At 38.2% G+C, this 17829-nt stretch overlaps 1 long non-coding RNA gene across 1 annotated transcript in view; it reads left to right on the forward strand.

Annotated features, from left to right (window-relative positions):
- The first annotated feature begins 1353 nt into the window (after positions 1-1353).
- LOC126263053 (uncharacterized) overlaps positions 1354-17829 on the forward strand; it is a 40933-nt gene continuing 24457 nt past the window's right edge. The window contains exons 1-3 of the long non-coding RNA XR_007546807.1: positions 1354-1466; positions 1592-1744; positions 5503-5652. This is a non-coding gene — a long non-coding RNA (uncharacterized LOC126263053). The remainder of the gene's footprint in view (positions 1467-1591; positions 1745-5502; positions 5653-17829) is intronic.

Here is a 17829-nt window from a genome sequence, read left to right on the forward strand (position 1 = left end):
CACTAGTACTCTGCCCAGCATTAAAGTCTGTTATTAATCCCACCATAGTTTGCCACCTGTCCTGTTTTACTAGTCTGCCCGGTGTGCAACATGCAACATCTGTAATGCGGGGTGACCGTCCAACCCCACAATGTCTGGATGTGGTTTCCCCTTGGTTTCGCCACATGTTGAAGACAATCATCACAGCACTCCTCAAACACCTGTAAAGTCGTGCAGTTTCTGAAATGCTCCGGCCAAGCCTCTGGGCCATCATGATCTGTCCTTGGTCAAACTCATGTAGATCATGTGGACTCTGTAGTTTTCATCTGATATCATGAAGAAGGAGTAATGGGTTTAGAACATAAACTTTGTACTTTAATTAGTGAATTTAATAAAGTACTGTGTACATATGGTGCCAGTTTGTGTTGGTATCTCAACAGCTTTTAGCTACAAAAGCACTTGGATTTTATAAAAATAAAAATTTTAATTTGAAACTATAAACTAGTATCATCTAGTGTTACCAATTTTATTGATTCCAACTACTTACATTAATTTAATGATCCAGCAAACAAGCTCTGCAAATAAATTTATGAAATTTTAATTTAAAGAAGGTAATTGTTTTGCACTCAATGAAGTTATTTTTGAGACATAGGCATTATTTGCAATCCAGTTGTGAGCTCAAGTACTGCACCCAGGGTGTCAAGTCACAAATGAATTTATAATTTGTTTAGCAGATGGGGTTTCAAAAGTCTATCAAACTTCTTCCCCATTCCTTATACAAGAAGCCATGTACTGGAACATTCTTCTTTGATGTTCACTGTATTTACTATGTCACTATCTTTCTTGTCAACAGCTGCTGACAATTTTGAAACTACCAAAGTTATTCAAATTATTGTTTTTCTTATTAACATTATTACTAGTGCTATTATTTCTCCCGTTCTTGTTATAATGTCATTATAATTGTTGTAATAATGATTATTAAATAGTTAAATGAATAATGAAGATTTGTAAAACGTGGGAATCTTGGAGAACTGTATTTGTGAAAGAAGGTTGAGAAAAACTAAAACAAAATTAAAAATACATTAAACTGAATGTCTGAAACTTTAGGACCAGTTACTGCCAATTATATTAACATTTTATCAATCAATTAAACAGCAACATGTAACATTCCTGATATTTATATTATTATTTGCATTATTATTATTATTATTATTATTATTATTATTATTATTACAATATTAGAAAGCCTAACTGTCCATAACATCAAACTAAATGTATGAACTGAGAACATTAACATTCTTGTCACCTTTCTGACTGAGATGTCTTGTAAACACCACTGGAAAACCTGCCATGAATATTTAACAGCTGTCACTCCTTACATACAGTTATGTTGCATTTAGTATTCAGCTACTGACAGAATGAGGGCCTAGTGTACAAACGAGAAAGGTCTTCAACAACTACCTATTGCCTACAGCCCTGGTGGTAAGGTAAGCATTGTAAATGAATTGAAATAATTGCAGGAAAGATGTCTGCAATGAAGAAATGTGAACAAGGTTTCTATATTAATGTTCATTCTAATACTTGGAAAGTATAATGAGATTTATTTTTCCAGATACAATCAGCAAGCAACATGCAGTTTTCATTATTTGTGAAAATACTTATTGTCTCCTTGATCTGTTTTCATATTCAAATAGCTGAAACAACTTTCAGTGACTTTGAAGGAGCTGCAATTTCAGTTCCTGATGATACATTAAACTGGTTTCAGGTATGTTATCATGTTTTAGGCAGTCCACTTCATACCATATACAAGAAATATAGTAAAAAAAATTCTAATGAAGCATGTTTTCAAATTACTTTGCATACATTTCTTATTAATTTAAGTTATCTGATTTGGTACAGCCAATGGTTTTATCAGGGTGGGAAAGTTCTTTCTGAATTTTATACTTGGGTTAAATCTTTACGAAAACTGTGTGTGATTGTGTGGTATAGGTTAAGGAAGATGCTTCCTTAACTAACTGTCCATGAGTGTTTCCTTGCCTCACTGCTTCTTTAACTGAACTGTCACTACATCTCTTATGATTTTGATATTAAAAACATTTTAAAGACCTCTAATGTTGTTTGCTACCTTTCTTTTGATCACTTATCTCATATTATGGAAATAGAGGATAGAAGAGGAAGCAGTTGTAGCTACTAAGATAATATGTGATTATCATAACTACAATAAAAAGATTTGGATTAGCAGATTTCATTTCATGGTACTCTTTACACTTCTCTTGCCTCTAGTTTCGGAATTACATACTATTCATGTGAACACTCAATTCTTAGCTATGGCATTCTGTTTTGGGGAACATATGCAGAGAATATGAACACAATTTTCAAAATCCAGAGAACAGCCCTAAGAATAATAACCAAAAATAGTAGTTGAGCTTATTGTAAAGATCTTTTCAGAACGGTGGGGATTTTAACTGAACCATGTGAATACATTTACCAGTCAGGTGCACACATCAAAAATAACATTGGTAATTACTGCACAAACAGCTCTGTTCATGACCATGGAACAAGAGCTAGACTCAACTTACATTTATCAAGAAAAGATAAACATAAAACTCAAAACAGCATTTTCTACCACAGAATAAAACTGTACAATAAATTACCAAAAGAGATTAAAGAAATTGCAAAAATACACTTATTTAAAAAGGCAGCTAAAAAGTACCTTTATGCAATACATTTTATACATTGAAGAATTACTTAGATAAAAGAGAGCAGGGGTTTGGCAGAAAAAAGTGTTATACACATAAATAATAGTAATGATTATAAAACATCCAACATTCCACATAACACCTTCACACTATGTTTTTTCTCTTCTTTCTTCCTTTTCTATAAATACTTACCCCCAAGCTATGCATAACACAACACTAACACCTCTTCATCTTCTTGAGCTCAACATCTCACTCATTATAGAGGGATGGTGACTCAGTTTTTCAGGATAGTAAATGGGAAGTTGTGGTACAGAAAATGGCCCAGAGATCACCAGTGTGTGTGTGTGTGTGTGTGTGTGTGTGTGTGTGTGTGTGTGTGTGTGTGTGTGTAGTGAATGAAGCGCTACGAAACAATGTGTGTATAGTGTGTGTGCAGTGACTGATAGTGAGATACGAGGTGCATTCAAGTTCTAAGGCCTCCGATTTTTTTTCTCCAGACTGGAAAGAGATAGAAACATGCACATTGTTTTAAAATGAGGCCGCATTCATTGTCAATACATCCCAGAGATGGCAGTACCATATGGCAGATGGAATTTTACCGCCAGCGGCGAGAATGAGAACTGTTTTAAATACTTAAAATGGCGACGTTTTCCTTACTTGAACAGCATGCAATCATTCATTTTCTGAATTTGCGTGGTGTGAAACCAATTTAAATTCATCGACAGTTGAAGGAGACATGTGGTGATGGAGTTATGGATGTGTCGAAAGTGCGTTCATGGGTGTGACAGTTTAATGAAGGCAGAACATCGTGTGACAACAAACCGAAACAACCTCGGGCTCACACAAGCCGGTCTGACGACATGATCGAGAAAGTGGAGAGAATTGTTTTGGGGGATCGCCGAATGACTGTTGAACAGATCGCCTCCAGAGTTGGCATTTCTGTGGGTTCTGTGCACACAATCCTGCACGACGACCTGAAAATGCGAAAAGTGTCATCCAGGTGGGTGCCACGAATGCTGACGGACGACCACATGGCTGCCCGTGTGGCATGTTGCCAAGCAATGTTGACGCGCAACAACAGCATGAATGGGACTTTCTTTTCGTCGGTTGTGACAATGGATGAGACGTGGATGCCATTTTTCAATCCAGAAACAAAGCGCCAGTCAGCTCAATGGAAGCACACAGATTCACCGCCACCAAAAAAAATTTCGGATAACCGCCAGTGCTGAAAAAATGATGGTGTCCATGTTCTGGGACAGCGAGGGCGTAATCCTTACCCATTGCATTCCAAAGGGCACTACAGTAACAGGTGCATCCTACAAAAATGTTTTGAAGAACAAATTCTTTCCTGCACTGCAACAAAAACGTCCAGGAAGGGCTGCGCGTGTGCTGTTTCACCAAGACAATGCACCCGCACATTGAGCTAACATTACGCAACAGTTTCTTTGTGATAACAACTTTGAAGTGATTCCTGATGCTCCCTACTCACCTGACCTGGATCCTAGTGACTTTTGGCTTTTTCCAACAATGAAAGACACTCTCCGTGGCCGCACATTCACCAGCTGTGCTGCTATTGCCTCAGCGATTTTCCAGTGGTCAAAACAGACTCCTAAAGAAGCCTTTGCTGCTGCCATGGAATCATGGCGTCAGCGTTGTGAAAAATGTGTACGTCTGCAGGGCGATTACGTCGAGAAGTAACGCCAGTTTCATCGATTTCGGGTGAGTAGTTAATTAGAAAAAAAATCGGAGGCCTTAGAACTTGAATGCACCTCGTATGAGTGAGCAGTGTGGCATTGCATTATTTAATAGGTTATTTGTAAAAATGAGTATTGTATATCACGAGTAAATCTAATGATTGTCTCTAACTAGAAGCCTGTAAATGTATGTGTTTACGAATTAGCTTATTTTAAATTGATCTAAACTTGTAAATACTTTGACATGTCCTATACCCTAGTAAAAAGAGATCTATGGATGAATAAAGAGACTGCTACTACTACTACTATGACTACTACTACTACTAAATACCCCTTTGCATGTGACTTTTAAAACTGATGTGCCATTCCATTTTTACTCTCATATGCAGGGCAAAATGATCTCATTGTTACGTTATCTATGCTGGATATTGCTGAACTATTTAAAATGAACTCCATTTCCAAAGCCTTTTTCTTACCGTGTTAAGTTGCTTTATGATCTGTACTTCTGTGGTATTCAGCTGAATACTATTTATCATCTATCTCCAAAATGGCTTGCAGTTTTTTATTTGGTTACAGTTATTCTCTTGGGTACTTGTAGAGTATGTATCATTGTGATATTTTCAACAAATGATACAAAAATTAATAGCAAAGGGGTCTGTCAGTCATGAAGTTTGTTTTATGCACAAGATAATTTAGTGGTTATATCCCACACTAATGGGAAAATTACACACTTTTCTTACTACTGAACTTGCACTTCTGTTATATACCTTTAATATCACACAAAATATTGCTTAATTTGCATTAGGTCTACTTACATGTTAAAATCACCATTTTTATTCCTCTAGCATTCGCTGTTACAACCTTTTTAGGACAGATTTTTGTGGAATTCATTCCTATGTAACTTTTATTACATTTTGAGACACCTCAGACTAAAAAGTGAAACCATAAACTGAGAAAAGTGGAAACTTTATATTCTTAAGATTCCTTTAATTTATCACAGCATGATGAGAAATAGAAATTATTCCACTGTACCAGTTATTGAAATTTCAATCCTATTTCATTTGTAAGTTAAATAAACACTGAAATCCTTTTTTTATTTACTTGTTAAAATATAGTTGTTCTTCACTTAGGTTGGACTATTGAAAACTATGTTCCTGTTGTTAGTTCTTCAGTGGATAAATGGTGCTCTGCCATTAGAAATTTCACTTCCGCTTGATAAATTTGCCTTGCCACAAAGTGAGAAGTATAATACAGATGATGAGCATACTTTTGCTACAAAGGTGCGTACTACACTATTAATATTCATAGACTCCTTGTCTTGACATTATGAAATACTCTAAGTGCAACATTACTCCCTTTATTTTCTTTTACCTACACGCAATATTTTCTCTTATTTAAACTCAGCATATTTATTATTTCCCTTGTTTATACTTTCATCTTTCTTAAAATGCTTTTTTTTCTTCTTTCCAACTTACCATCCTCATTTCTTAACAAATCTCTTGCTTCAGTACTTCTCATTTACAGCTTATGCTAACTTGTAACCAGTACTGAAGTTCTCCTCTTGAAAAATGCCACCACTACCATCACCATCAACAACAATGACGATGATTTTTTTTATGGCATTTTTGTATCATCTGTTCTTCTGGTATATGTGTTTTGACAGTTAATGATAATATTCATATTCTAACAATTCTTCTTTGACATTTTACAGGCTCCTCTTTTAGAATGGTGAGTTAATAAGCACAATGTTGAAAATCTTCATCAAATTTTGTTGGTTTGGGACATTTTCCTTCAAATCTGCTTTCATGTGCAGAAAAGTTTTACATATTTTTTTTAAAAAAAATCTACTATTTATTGTCTTTTTTGCCAATTATGACTAATTACAATACATGACATACTTTGCTTTGCTAACTCTGCTATCTTCCTGTAGATCCTATCTTTTCCTCCTCACTCCTCTTTCATCCCTATTTCTCAAAACTGGGTAAGACAATGCAGTAGTTCCAAAATTTTATTTGCAGTCAGATTTAAGTTTCAAGTGGCTTCCTTAACAAGTTGAGAGGAATTTCCTATCCCACCCATGTCCACCCCCAAGCTCATGCTCTATCTCCAATGAACAGATTGTAGACGGGACATTAAATTCTAATCTTCCTTTGAATCCTCTGTCTTTTATCTAAGGCTCAAACAGCTGAGACCTGAAGCTGGGAGCAGCAAGTTTAGAAATAAGCTAGATAAGTGAACCGTGGTCAAACATGCCAGATCAGGCAGGGGCTAACATATCAATGAAAATAATCAGTTTTTGAAACTATAGTAGAATTGGATGGATAAATGCAGTGGCATGAGAAAACACATATAAAAGTTAAGGAAAAGTGCAATATTTTGGAGCCAGTGGCTCCTAATTCTGGAAGAAGGTTTGAGGGGAAGGAAGAGGGATGAAGGAAAAGGAGTGGTGAGGTTTAGGAAGTGGGGAGAGCTATGGAAAATTCGTCCAGAAGCCCGGATCATGGATTACTTACTGGATGGGATGAGAAGGAAAGACTGAAAGATCTGACAAAAGGATTGAAATGTAACTTGTGAATTCATTTCACTTATCTTTTAATGCTGAAGATAAGGTGGGTAGATCACGTAACTAATGAGGAGGTATTGAATAAGATTGGGGAGAAGAGAAGTGTGCGGCACAACTTGACTAGAAGAAGGGATCGGTTGGTAGGACATGTTTTGAGGCATCAAGGAATAACAAATTTAGCACTGGAGGGCAGTGTGGAGGATAAAAATCGTAGAGGGAGACCAAGAGATCAATACACTAAGCAGATTCAGAAGGATGTAGGTTGCAGTAGGTACTGGGAGATGAAGAAACTTGCACAGGATAGAGTAGCATGGAGAGCTGCATCAAACCAGTCTCAGGACTGAAGACCACAACAACACAATCTTTTAAGCTGTTGTTCATTTGATGTTGGGGGGGGGGGGGGGGGAGGGGGGGTGTAACTGTGCATTGAACCAAGTCCATATTTTAAAATCTTGCTGCCTGGGGCTTCAAGCTTTGAAATAATATAGTTGATACTGAATATTAACTAAACTGTTTCATACAGTCAAAAAATTAAATTTTATACATTCAGGTTGTATGGAGTTGCATCCCAGAAGCATGCTAACAACTCCCCTTATTAGGCTTGCACCACGTTCCTTATATAATTTTACAAGAATGTGTAACATATTTCTACAGTATGGCACACATGATCATTACAATATTACAATTAAAAATAGATTTCAGATTGGAAAGGTATTGGCTTGTTGTAAAGTTACAATCTTGCTAATAATTTACTAAGACATTCACGATGTTGTGTGGAATTACATCAAATTGACCTCAGTAACAATATTCTTTATTAATATTCAAATTACTGAAATTATGAAGAGTCTGAAATGCTAAGAATACTTATGTTTTCACAAACCAGACTGTTTTTGGAGACAGTTAATTTCATTATTAAACTGGCTGTGTAGTACAAAATTACTTACATATGACACTCCAAGTGAATTACAGTAAGTATAGTCTCAATTACACACATAAACTAAGTTAGTATAATATGCAACATATGTACTGAGTATTCCGGAATCATCAGTTACAGAATGTGTGGTCCCACTGTGCTATATTAAAGAGAAGCTGCAAGTCCGTTACCTACAATCTAGCAGCTCTACTGTTCTGGACTGTGGCTGAAAGTGCATGGATAACCCAACTAGTTTAGATACATTGTGACAAGGATGGGAGAAAAGTGGAAGCTAAGGTTAGTAGAAGTTGGGAGGCTGGAAATACTAAGAGGGCCCTTCTGCTAGGGAGTTGTCAGGGAACTTCTGATAGGAGTTGTCATGGGAGAGGGTGCCTGAACTAATATAGAATCCTTTGGGTAGTGAATACCAGGTAACTATTATTCTTAAGCAAAGTGTAGGACTCAGCAATGTCACATGTGACAGCCTCTCTGGGGATTGCTGCAAACAATTTGGACTACAGCTATGTGATTAATGATGACATCATGCACCTTGCTGGGAATGATTCTCGCTCAAATGTGAAGATTACGCAACTCTTTGGGAAATATAACAGCCTCTGGATGAAGTGTTCTGTTGAAAATGTAAGTGTAGAGCCTCAGAAGTCACTTTACAGAATATAACAATCACTCATGGGTGGCTGATGCACCACTCTTCATGCAGTCACACCCTACATACCATGATAGAAGTTACATCTGAATGTTTCTGGTAAGAGCTTACTTACACAACTGATTTCCAGAACATCCAGTGTAACAAGAGCACCATCTGTTCAATCCATGTGATTTTGAATAGTTCCACAGGGCCTTTTTAGTGTAAATGTTTCCAGAAAGTAGAGCTGCTGAATAACAATAGACAGAGTTTGCAACAATCAGCAGAAAAACAAAAAATGGTGGTTTGGACAGCACAAACGGTAAAAATCATAATATGTTTGGACTTGTCCACCAGAACCTAAGAAGCTTGTACAAGAAAGACGAGATACTCATATCAACACATCTAATTATTTTATGTCTGACATCTGCTACTTAGCAAAAGTTGCTCATTATTAGTGCTGGGTCATCCCACTCTCTTTTCTCGATCAGAACATGACTTACTTTTATTGCAACTGATGATGCAGCTAAAATACTGTGATTCAGTTGTGCCTATAAACAAAAGACTTACAGCTGATGCAGTCTCATCTTTGCGCAAACGTTGTTTGTTTAGCCGGTCGCAGCAGAGTTCAGTGAGACTGTGCCCTGCAATCACATCTGCTCTGTCATACCATGACTGCTAAGAGCCTGTAGCCACCTACCCTGTTGATATTGTCAGGCTGCTTCGGTATTTTGATTACCTCTCTCATTTGGCATCAGGCAATGGCCTTGCCACAGTGGATACAACGGTTCCCGTGAGATCACCGAACTTAAAGCGCTGTAAGGCGTGGTCGGCCCTTGGATGGGTGACCATCCAGGCTGCCATGCACTGTTGCCATTTTTCGTGGTGCATTCAGCCTCATGATGCCAATTGAGGAGCTACTCGACCGAATAGTAGCGGCTTCGGTCAAGAATACCATCATAATGACTGGGACAGTGGTGTGCTGACCACACGCCCCTCCTATCCGCATCCTCCACTGAGGATGACACGGTGGTCAGATGGTCCCGGTAGGCCACTCATGGCCTGAAGACGGTGTGCTTTTTTTTTTATTTGGCATCACTGGAGAAGTTTAATCCTTGGACAGTAATGAAAGTTTAATCCTTGGACAGTAATGACGCTGTTGCATAGCTGGTAGTTCCTGACAACAGGTTTGTGATGGTCTGAGATGCACCCACCCCTTTCCATGTACCATGTGCCGTCCCTGTCAGTTCCTTGAATTTCTTCTTCTAGTGACTGCAGAGGAATTATTTTTCCATGCAGTCTTCTCTTACATATTTCATGAATTTTGCTTCAATTTCTGACAGTTTCATTGATAACCATGGATGCTTCAGGACCAGCACTCTGTTGTTGGTGTCCAGACTGCTATGTAGTTGTTGGATCCTTTCCTTCAACAAACAATGGCCAGCTCACTTGTAGATGGTATCCAGCTGGGGCGGAATTCTGAGGAATCTCAGAATGACAGGGTTGTCATGGAACCTCTTGAGAAATGCCAAATCATTGAGTAACTTTTCCTTCATCTTCCTCAATAGTTCCAGCTTTTATATGCAGTAGTAAACTTCCTGCCCTTACAGGTCAATGATATAAGTACTTAGTCTTTTGAAGGCATTGCCAATTTCATTAAAATCCTTTTGGACGTACTGTCACATCATCATACAAAATACTTTAAATACTAAAAAAAAAATAGACATTTTGGCCAAGTTGCAGTGGCCTGCCTCAGGGAAGAGACAAATTAGCTGGGGAGTTGATGCTTGTTTATTGCATTGCAAATCTAGATTTCAACTGATAGTGCAGCTATCATTAGTGCTTTACAAGTAGTCATGTAGATTTAATGTAATTATAACGACACATATTCCAGTCTAACTCAGATATGTGCAAGCACTAGTCCAACTGAGGCCACTGTTTACAAATCCATGGAGCTAACCTAGGTTTACATCATACTTGATAGCGAATGCCCTCTATTTATTGCCCACATGTAAAAGAGTAGGTTAAGCTAAATTGTTCAAAGTGAACCAAATTATCAGCCAAACAATGTTGAAGCCACTGAACTATGGCTGTCAGTGTTGCCAGAGTGATAGCTCACAGGACACCTTGATGGTTTCTCATAGCTTATTCAGTTTAGCTGCCTTCTGTTGATAAACTTCATTTTTCAGGGTCCCCATAGGTAGAAGTCGAGATGTGTAAGGTCTGGAGACTGTGATGGATACTCAACAGCTCCTCTTCAACCTATCCATCATCAATGTAGATTTTCATCTAAGTAGGCTCAGACATCTCTGTGATAGTGAGGTGGAGCACAATATTTTTTTTAGGTAAAATCTTTCATTTCCAAATACCTCTCAGATTGCACCATATGAAGATAAAGCTCACCAGTTACGGTATCTTCAAAGAAGAATGGCCCAATCAAACTGCACACTGACAGACCACACCACACATTAACAGCCAGTAGATTAACATGACTGTCCTCATGAATGTGAGGATGTTCAGGAGCCCATTACACACAGTGGTGGCAATTCATAGTACCATTCAGTTTGAATTGTGCCTTGTAAGACCAGATAACCATCCCTGAACACCATCCTCATTAAACATGCCTTCAAACCACTCACAGTACTCCAACCTTCGATCTGGGTCATCCTCATTCATAGCGTGCAGTGATCTTGAAATGTACATTTTCCACTTTGGAGCCTTCAGAATTTGTCGTACACTTGATCAGCTTCCCCCACTTTCATATGCATCCTACTTCACAGATTTTTAAGGTGACCTAATAAAATGTTGCAACACAGCAGTGCTGGAAGCTGGACTTGTTGATGCCTTTAGTCTGCCAGACCTTTCCTTATGCATATCCTGAACAGTACCATCAGCTCCAAATTTATTCCAAATATGATAAATTGTTTTGCATGTTGGTGACTGAGTTCCATACAAATTACACCACTACCATTGTACCCCCATCACAGTTCCGTACTTCCAGTTCCACTTCAATACGGCCTCATATAGTCAAACAACAATCTTACTTTATTCATTGCTGAACTATCACTGCTGGAAAATGTGCACCAAGATCTGTTGAGAAAACAGTGGACTACACTACCATGCAAAATTGCAACGGTATGTCACCTTGTTCCAAAGATATTAACTATTAAAGAGTATCTACATTTTTCTTGACCCCTCTGTATAAAAGAAATCCAGATGTAATTCCCATGATTACCAGTGCCAGCAAATTAGCATTAAGGATGATTGGTTGTCAGTATACTGTACAGGGACACTTACTACTGCCCTGATGGCTCTCCTTCATGAAGGGATTTATGGAACAGGAAATGTGAATGAATGACAGATTCCTCATTATAAAAGCCTGATCTACTGTGATGTTTGGAGAACCTTTCTGTTATATCATGCCAAAATTAGTTTTGGGAACATCTTTCTTGAATAATATCTTTAAAACCTCATCAAATTAAACTACAAAGAATTTACTGCAAATAATTAAGTCACAGTTTATAAAAGTAGTGGTTTTCTGCTATTGATTCAGTTTCAGGGTGCTTGTGATTGAGGTTATCAGCATCCACACAAAAATTCTTTTTAGATGAGTAATTGTAGAACTTGCAAAACCTTCAGTTTCAATATAGTTATCATAAGCAAAATACTTCTCAGCTGACAATACAACAAAATTTAAAATTAACTGAAACTGTTTCTTACACCAGTGGGGATAGATGACCAATGGCTCCCAGTGCCAGCAGAAACATGCGAACTGACACTTTTATATTTTATTTAACTTTCTGCTTGTAACATGTATTGTTACATGAATGGACAATGTCAGGAGATTTACTTATGCACTGGTGAGTCAAAACATTATGACTAGTGCCACTACAAGATTGAATGCCACTTGTTGGGGTTGTGGGCAGTGACATGCTAAGGAAAGTAAGTAAGTGAAGCAGAGATTAATGGTGAATAATTCAGGTGATTATCTGGGCTGAAAATGGGGAATATGCTGACATAAGCGACTTTGACAGAGGACAGACTGTTATCGCCTGGCACTTGGGATGAGCATCTTAGATATGACGAAGCTGATTGGCTGTTCACATGCTATTGCCATGACCCACAAGCATCTATGTTAAGTGGTTGAAGAGCAGGACAGTGAAACCATAAGAAGGTGTCAAGGTGTCGGATGTCCCCACCTCATCACAGAATGTGGAGGCCTGATGCTTGCACAGTCTGTAAAGGAGGAAAGATAGTGATCTGTGCGAGATTCAGTAACAGTGTATAAAAAATGTAATGAAGGAAGATTAGGGTTTAATGTCCTGTCAACATCAATGACATTAGAGACGGGGCACAAGCTAGGAATATTTCAAGGATGGTGAAGGATATCAGCTATGCCTTCTCAAAGGAACCACTCTTGCACTTTCCTGAAGCAATTTAGGAAAATCTCAGAGAACCTCAATCTGGATGGCTGAACATGTATTTGAATTGTTGTCCTCGCAAATGTGAATCCATTGTGATAACCACTACGCCACCTTGTTCAGTGACAGAGTACAATGCTAGTGCAGGAACAGGTTTTTAGGAGTGCATTGTTCAGTGCCATTGTTGAACATATAACTTCAGCAGATCCAATGATATCATCACTTACAACTGCATTGGGCATGGAATCATCAAGCTGGGACCATGTATCAATGGAAATGGATAGCCTAGTCATATCAATCACATTTCTTATTAAACCAGACTGATGTTCGTGTTCAGATACACTGTCATCCAGGCAAGTGCTGCTTGAATCATGCACCGCACCAAGGACGCAGGCTGTTAGCGGCAGTATTATGCTATGGGGGATATTCAGCTGGGATTCCATGGGATCTGCGGTAGTTATCAATGGCACCACAATGGGTGTAGACTATGTGAAACATTACTGGGGACCACCTGCATCCCTTCATACTTGATGTCTTCCTCGAAGATTTTGGTTTATTTCAGCAGGATACTTATCCATGTCACAAGTTCAGAATCATGTTACAGTGACTACATGATAGTGACTTCGCATTGATGTCTTGGCCCACAAATTCACCTGATCTTAACCCAATGCAACATAACTGGGACACTATCAATTGCATGACCTGCACATAAACATCGGGTGCCACAAACTTACCAAGGACTTTAAAATCCATATCATACAGAATTGCTACTGTATTGTACTTGGAAGGTGGATCAACCTTTAAGCAGGACGTAATGTTTTTACTTATCAGTGTATGTTATTTATACACCAAAGTTATGCTTCCTTATTGCATAAAGAGGAAAAATTCTGAAATATGTCTGTGGGTGATATGCATTCATGTACATCATGTATATTTCATGATTATATATCTGATTCACTGCTGTTTTACACTATGTGACCCCAGACAGAATGTTAAAGTTATCTGTGGTATTCAGCTGTGTAGCATGATCTTTGGTCCCTAAACATGGTGACAAATGAACTGGTTCATTCTCGTGACCTGGTTAAGACTTTCAGCAGCACAAATAATACACAAAATGCACTTCATACTTTTGGCATACTAGGCATGATCAAAAACTAATGGGAATTTTTTTTATTTTTGTCAGATTTATACATCCGATATTCAAATTTTTTTTATCTTGTTTGTAGACATTTCTCTTGTATGTTTGCATTTTCAACTATTTTGAATATATAGTTTATTGTTGACAGTCAAAAAACTTATAACTGTTTTTGAGTGCTTGGCAAATTTTCACTTTCAAAAAGATGGAACACAGAATTTGAATTAAATTTTGCTTGAAAAACAGGAAAAGTGCAGCACAAGATTCAAAATGTTGACTGAGGCTTTTGGTGAATCTACTAAGACAAGAGTTTTACAAGTGGAATGAACGATTCAAAGAGGGTGGAGGAGGTGTGGAGATGATGACTGCACTGGACACTGTAGCACATCAATTACCAATGACTTTCTTCTGAAATTGTTGAATTTCAACCAAAAACAACATTACATAGACATTGCTCTGGAACTGCTTGATGAAGTTGACAATGAGCCAGAATTTCTAAAGAAGGTTATAACAGGTAATGAAACTTGGGTATATGGGTATGAAGTTGAAACAAAAGCCCAGTCAACTGTCTGACAAGACAAAAAAAAATTTTACAAGTTTACTCACTTGTGAAGGTTCTTTTCACTGTTTTCTTCTGTTGCAATGGGATAGTGCATTATGAATTCCTGCATTTTAGAACATTTTTACTTAATACCTTTCTCACCCTTATCCACAGCTGCAGTAGGGGTATCTTATACCCACTGCACTTCCTTTTCCATCTGCCCACTACCCCTCTATATCCTCTATCTGCTTACTACACCTCCCCTCCTCCCCTCTCTCACTGTCCATCTCTTTCTCCCCCTCTCTGTCCATCTCTTCCTCCTCTCTCTTTCTCCATCTCCTCCTTCCCTCCTCTTTGTCCAGCTCCTCCTCACCCTGCCCTCTGTCCATCCCCTCTTCCCTCCCACTCTCCACGTCCTTCTCAACCCGCTCTTGCCCATATCCTTTCCACCTCTCTCTCTCTGTCCATCTTCCCCTCACCCCTGAATAAGTCCATTTCCTTCTCCTTCCCTCTCTGCCTTTCTCTGTCCATCTCCTCCACCCCCACTGTCTGTCCATCTCATAAAACACACACACACACACACACACACACACACACACACACACACACACACACACAGAGAGAGAGAGAGAGAGAGAGAGAGAGAGAGAGAGAGAGAGTTCCTTATTGTATAGACATTTACATATACATCAGTTTCAAAATCCTTTTTAAAAATGCGCCTAGACAGTGGTTTCAGTTCAAGGGGCAGTGAACTATGGAGCAGTGTGGCACACCAAAATTTATATTTCTTTTCTTAGATTTTTTACAGTTAACTTCTCCATTCTCATACTCAACCTCTGAACACTGTTTTCTATCCTTTGTTAAAACCATCAGCTTCCCTCTGACACCATTTCTTGCAAGTTTTGTTAAGATTTTACTATGATGGACTCTGTGAAAAGATTTTGATAGTATAAAAACGCTCCTGTTGTTTGGGAACTCTTTTATTTTCTCTATGACACTGTGGACAAACTGTATTGCTGCAGATAGGGCTCTCTGATCACTTCTGAAGCCATGTTAAAAGTCATCTGTGACATTACTTGTATCACAGTGCTCCACTATGCTTTACAGCATGATTTTCTCTATTAATTTTTTAAATGTTCCAAATCTCATGCCACTTTCCTTGTTGTTGAGCTCATTCTCAGTGAGGATCAGCTACACACATTTGTTGGTATTAAACCTAAAAACAAAATACAGCTGCCATCCTTCTCATGTCAAATGTTTCCTCCCACACACCCTTGTCATTCGAGGTAAAACATATTTGTTCGTATGCAAAATCTTTACAGCAATACGACACCATTCTCACCTCAGCTTTCACTGTACATAATTATCCCAAAAGCCTAGTTCAAAAGCAGATTTCCTAAGCAATCACATCCAATCCTAGTTATGCTGATTCTCCGCCCCTCTCCTTCCCCCCCCCCCTCCAAACACACACACACACACACACACACACACACACACACAAAATCTAGGTGTACACTTCTTGTCACCAGTACTATCATCCTGAACAGACCCTATGCTCCTTCTACACCTGTTTCCCTACCGTAAGGCATCTAGACTCCTACCCCTGTGACAGTCCCACTGTAAGACTTGCCAACTGTACCCTCCTACTAACACCTGCACCAGGCCAGTAACTTGCAAAACATATACTGTCAAAGGGAAAGCCACCTGTGAAATGGCACATTTTGTGTACCAGCTATTATGTAAGTATGACTACCACTAAATTATCAGTTACAATGGACAGGCATAGACAGAGGATTTATGCTGGCAACACGCAATATACTTTTGCAGAGCATGCTCTACAACATGACGCCATACGTGCCATCTGGGATTGTTTCTTCTCATACAACTGGCCTAAATTTACCTTAATTTCTGTGGTCTCAGCAGTCCTTTCAGTAAAAATTTATTTTCTTTGCTCCCTTTCATTTTTCTATATTTTTATTTTCTAACATGTCTATTTTAATCATCCCCACATGTCTACCATCTACAACACAATTTTAACTTTCCACTCTTATTGACTTTTTCATGGTGTTTTTTCAGTAATGTGTATCTTGCTTGCTAACCTATCGCCTACCTTTAAGTTATAAGATTTTCCAATCTTGTCCAGTGCACGCATCAATAATGAGTCTTCCATTCTCTTCTCATCCAGTAAGACTCCCATGACCTGGGGTTTTGGGCTACTTTTTTGTAATTCTTCCCATGTCCTAAACCTCATCAGTGCTTTTCCTTCATACCTCCTTCTTTCCCTTCAGCCCTCTTGCCAGATGAAGAGCCACTGTCTCTGAAAGCTTGTGCATTTTCACATCTTTTGTGTTTTCTTCTGCCGCCACTTGGTGAGTAGACATTTTTTTATCAATACATATTGCATCTACAAACACTGATTATTTTTGTTGAGGTATCTGTTAGCTAATGTGATCTGCTTTTAGTCTCCTATGTGATACTAGTATTTGCAATTTTATAGAACTCTCTGTGTGACTCCAAACTGATCAATCTGTGCACTCTAAACATGTTCTCCATTCTTCTTTTCAGCCTTTCCGTTTTATTATCTAGTACTAGTTTTGTTTGCGAAGGCTAACTTTTATAGACATTTATTTTCTTTACTGGGGTAGTAATATCTATGTTCCAAACTAAAAGTTCTAAAAGCATTTTCCATTCTGTTTCCCAAAATTATTGTCTCAGATTTCTTCTTGGCATAATAATGCTGCGGTCCAATAATATTCACTTATGTTTCTATTTTTTGCTTTATTTCAATTCTTTATTATATTCTATCACTAATGTCTGACCTTAATGACCAGAGATATGTTGATTTACAACATTTATTGACACTTGTTAGCGATCCAAAAACAGTTGCAGACACATTCAACAACAATTTTTTAACAGTAACAGAAAAAATAGGTTTACAAGGGTCCATGAAGCAAGCCATCAATCTTTTGAAAGCTAGAGTACCTGGTTCAGTACAACACATGAAGGCAAAAACAGTCACTGTTCAAGAAATTGAAAGAGTTATTAAGTCCCTGAAAAGTAAAAACTCTGCTGGAATTGACAACATTTCTAACAAATTATTAAAATACTGCTCCAGCCATGTAAGTAAAGTCCTTAGCCACATTTTTGATGCGTCACTTAAGCAAGGAATAGTTCCTGAGAGGCTTAAGTATGCAGTTGTAAAACCACTGTATAAGAAGGGGGATAAGATGGATACTGCTAA

This window comes from Schistocerca nitens, chromosome 6 (genome assembly GCF_023898315.1).
Source record: "Schistocerca nitens isolate TAMUIC-IGC-003100 chromosome 6, iqSchNite1.1, whole genome shotgun sequence".
Lineage (NCBI taxonomy): Eukaryota > Metazoa > Arthropoda > Insecta > Orthoptera > Acrididae > Schistocerca > Schistocerca nitens.